We start from the raw sequence: 4,973 nt of genomic DNA, 5'->3' as shown, positions 1-4,973 counted from the left end.
CCTCGCACCCAAATGTGATGAGAACGAGCCTCGGACAACCCTTTAAAAACCTGGAGGTTGTGACGTTCAGGGAGGAGTTCAACCTGCCTTAGTTGAGTAGTAGCAGTCACACTCTGTTCTGCTTGGTCAATATACACCCCCCCACCACCCACCCACACCCAATACAGCTGGCCATCCTCTATAATCCTAACAACACCCCCACCCCCCACCCTCTCTCATCACAAGCTCTGCTTTTCCACGAGTATCTGCCCTCTGTCCCCCGCGTATCTCTGAGAAATAGGTCACAAGCACCACAAACGCCTCACACACTCAGAAATACACAAAGTCAATGTCAAGGCAAGGAGACTCTCCCCGAGGCCTGTGCACCCACCATCGGTGGTTCATTCGCCCTCTGTTCCCAATGCTTTTATCAAAGAACAACATTAGTGCTGTAAAACATCTTATCAGGATTGGGCAGTCGTCACGTCCAGTTTTACAATCCTCTCTATGTAAAGGCTTTTATTTTAGTTGTAAGCTCACAGTTTCATTACACAGGCATCCTAAACGCTTGACTTGTGTCTGTGATTGGATTACAGAACTGTAACCGCAGACCTGCCTGCACTATTCTGCCTCATCAACCAACCTAATCGAGCCAAACAAAAGGGTCAAAGGGCCATCGTTGCCACCGTAAGAGCTGATGAAGGATGTCATTGTCAATGAATCAAAGCATAATGACTTTAAAAAAAGTAAATTTACATGAAATGTAAAAACTTTACCTCTTAATGTGAGTCAATACCAAGATTTTAGTTGAACTAAATAACACCCGTGTGCCCATACACCCTGCAATGTGTGCAACCTTGACTTTGAGGTTGTGAATTAAGGTATGTATTGCTTTTTTTGTGATTAAAACGCTACTTGCTGTGCAACACTTTTTAAATGTACTGTTTGAACAGCAACATGTGTTTATATACACTGAATGATTACTGGATTAGTAACACCTACCTTGTATCTACTTGTATCAGTTCCACTGAGAATACAGAAGGACTTCGTAGTTCTACAATTACAGACTGTGGTCCACCAGTTTCTCTGAATATTTCCTTATCCCCATTCTTCCCTGTTCTTCAATGGCCAGGACCTCCACAAAAACAGATATGATTTGAGTAATGGATCATTCTCAGTGCTGCTTTGACACTGATATGGTTGTGGTGTTGTGTTAGTGTGTGTTGTGCTGGTAATGGGGGGATCAGACACAGCACCGCTGCTAGAGTTCTTAAAGCCCTCAGTGTCAGTGCTGGACTGAACCAAACACATCCACTGCTGAAGGACTAGAGGACGACCGACCCAAACTGTGCAAAAGATGAGCTACTGTCTACTAACTTATTCAAAATATTCATATCACATAACAGACAACAATACAATTTCTGTTACAATGTGACTTTCCTGGATGAACTAATGAAACACGGAACTCCATCCTGGTTAGAATAACATATCTGTATGGCAAGCAAATCTGACAATTCTGCTTGACTACAATATTCAGAGACAGGCCACTCAAGCATTTATTAAAGTTAATTTATTCATTCATTATCTGTAACCGCTTATCCAATTCAGGGTCGCAGTGGGTCCAGAGCCTTCCTGGAGTCATTGGGCGCAAGGCAGGAATACACTCTGGAGGGGGCGCCAGTCCTTCAAAGAGCAACACACACACACATTCACTCACACCTACGGACACTTTTGAGTCGCCAATCAACCTACCAACGTGTGTTTTTGGACTGTGGGAGGAAACTGGAGCACCCGGAGGAAACCCACGCAGACACAGAGAGAACACACCACACTCCTCACAGACAGTCACCTGGAGGAAACCCACACAGACACAGGGAGAACACACCACACTCCTCACAGACAGTCACCCGGAGGAAACCCACGCAGACACAGAGAGAACACACCACACTCCTCACAGACAGTCAACTGGAGCGGGAATCAAACCCACAACCTCCAGGTCCCTGGAGCTGTGTGAGTGCAACACTACCTGCTGCACCACTGTGCCGCCCCCATTTATTAAAGTTGTTTTCCCAAATTATGTTACATATAAAAAAACTGTGAAAAGCAAAATTTTAATGTCATTTTTACAGAATTCTGGATTTAAACGGAACAATAGATATTTGCAGTGTTTCAGCTATAAATCTGTTGCTAAAATTACTGCAAACATCTACTGTTTTCCTTCCCTTCAAATTAAGGCTATGAATTAAGAAGTGTGTTCCAGTTATGCTCCAGTAGTCTCTACATTTCTGGACATGAGCATGGTTCCTTAAGATCATGTGCAGCTGCTTTAGATTGTTCAATTTCATTTAATTGTTTCTATGGCAATTATAAACAGCGCATATTGAGTTAAATGACAGCTGAGTGTGTAGAAGGACAAGTTAGTGATTGGAGCCGTGTTGATCAAAGGCCATTTCTGAAAGGGAGAGCGAGAGAGATAAAGAGAGAGAGAGAGAGAGAGAGAGAGAGAGGTATGTGTGTGGGGGTAGGTACCAGTGGTGTAAAGAGACAAAGTAAATGTAATTCGTTACTGCACTTTAATTTTTTTCGTGTATCTCCACTACATTTCAAAGGCAAATATCTTACTTTTGACTCCACTACATTAAGAAAATCTGCTGTTTCTTTTGAATAATGTGTGAATAAAACAGAACGAACACAGTCCCAGTGCTAAAACAAGTCAACAATATTTCTCCCCCTATAACCAATAATACCAAATGCAGACATACCAAAAGACAAAAACGAGTATAAGGCAAAACAGAACCGTAGCTTGTTTAAGAAACAGGTGTCTCACATTTGCAGAAATAGCTGAAACTATGAAACTTTGTATGTAGACAAAACAGAGAGCTTAAAGAAACACTGTGTGATATTTTTAACTTAACATTACAGCTTCAAATTCATTGTGATGCTTCACTGACCTACAATAGGGAGAATAGAGCCTTTGCTGTTGCTACTCTTGGCTAAGCACTGCAGAAACTTCACTATGTATTTTTGGAGGAGGGGAGGAAACCACCCCTTCCTTTCCTCTCCCTACCAATTTCAGTACAGTGCTGTAAAAATTAATTGCACTGGGGGAGCCCTGGGAGCAGGAAAAAAAATCTTGCCTAGTGTTCCTAAATGAGTAAAAACTGTTATGCCGCATGTCCTTTGCCATTGTGAAAATTTAGGCTGTTGATTTGGTGTCTGCGTCACGCTCCAATTACACCTCCAAATCATTAGGGCTGAATTTCAAACAGCTTCTTTAACCCTATGTATAAAATATAATGGTATATCCATCCATTATCTGTAACCGCTTATCCATTTCAGGGTCACGGTGGGTCCAGAGCCTACCTGGAATCATTGGGCGCAAGGCAGGAATACATCCTGCAGGGGGTGCCCACAGGGCAACACACACACACACATTCACACCTATGGACACTTTTTGAGTCGCCAATCCACCTACCAACGTGTGTTTTTGGACTGTGGGAGGAAACCCACGCAGACACAGAGAGAACACACCACACTCCTCACAGACAGTCACCCGGAGGAAACCCACGCAGACACAGAGAGAACACACCACATTCCTCACAGACAGTCACCCGGAGGAAACCCACGCAGACACAGAGAGAACACACCACATTCCTCACAGACAGTCACCCGGAGGAAACCCACGCAGACACAGAGAGAACACACCACACTCCTCACAGACAGTCACCCGGAGGAAACCTACGCAGACACAGAGAGAACACACCACACTCCTCACAGACAGTCACCCGGAGGAAACCCACGCAGACACAGGGAGAACACACCACACTCCTCACAGACAGTCACCCAGGAGAAGGAATCGAACCCACAACCTCCAGGTCCCTGGAGCTGTGTGACTGCGACACTACCTGCTGCACCACCATGCCGCCCTATAATGGTATAGTGGTATCAATTTTATGAATCTTTAAAGTGCATTATTTACGGAGTGTAATGTAGAGGTGTTCATATTTCTGCACTTTTGAACCATACTCTTCCGACTGCAGACCAATCACAGTCCTTGTGGTCTGTGTAGACGTGAACATTAACGTTTCTGGAGAGGTGCAAATCAGGCCGCGCTGCTTATGGCATAGGTTCAACAAAGAAGCATTAATTGGGCTTAACGCTTAGAAGACCTCTGTTGGTTTGGAGGGGCAGCACAAAGACTGGGGAACCAGGAGTGAAACTAGAGTCTTTTCACCTACAATGTGTTAAACATGAGTCTTGTAACAAAAATGACCATTGGACATTAGAGCCATAATACGTCATGGTACTTTTACTTTCAATGCATAATTACATTTGAATGTAAATATGTTTGTACTTTTACACAAGTGGAGATCTACAATGAGGACTTCTACTGTTACTGGAGTAATATTTTACCTTGAGTATCTGTATTTTACTCAAGGACGAGGTGTGTGTACTTTGTGTCCACCACTGCGAGGTACATTTACTAATATGATAAAGTCAGAGTTTTGCTCATTGCTACAACCAAAGGAAACAAACATTCAGAGAATTCTCACAGAACGTGCTACTGTAAGGATACATGTATCTTGTTACTTTTACTCTTTAATCTTTTTTATTCATATACATTTATATTCACCTCCCAGCAAAAAGCAAACATTTGCGTCCAAGGTAAATCTGTCACTAAAGCTGCAATAAAGCAACTTTACAGTTTACCTGAATGAGACAGCAGTGTACACAGCTGCGATTCTTTATACAGTAATGAGCTGTAGCTAAATATTTTATTGCAGTCACACATAGGGCGGAACGGTGGTGCAGCAGGTAGGTGTCACAGTCACACAGCTCCAGGGACCTGGAGGTTGTGGGTTCGATTTCCGCTCCGGGTGACTGTCTGTGAGGAGTGTGGTCTGTTCTCCCTGTGTCCACATGGGTTTCCTCCGGGTGACTGTCTGTGAGGAGTGTGGTGTGTTCTCCCTGTGTCCGCGTGGGTTTCCTCCGTG

This window comes from Hoplias malabaricus, chromosome 9 (genome assembly GCF_029633855.1).
Source record: "Hoplias malabaricus isolate fHopMal1 chromosome 9, fHopMal1.hap1, whole genome shotgun sequence".
In the NCBI taxonomy this organism is placed as follows: Eukaryota; Metazoa; Chordata; class Actinopteri; order Characiformes; family Erythrinidae; genus Hoplias; species Hoplias malabaricus.
Note: the sequence above shows the minus strand (reverse complement) of the source record.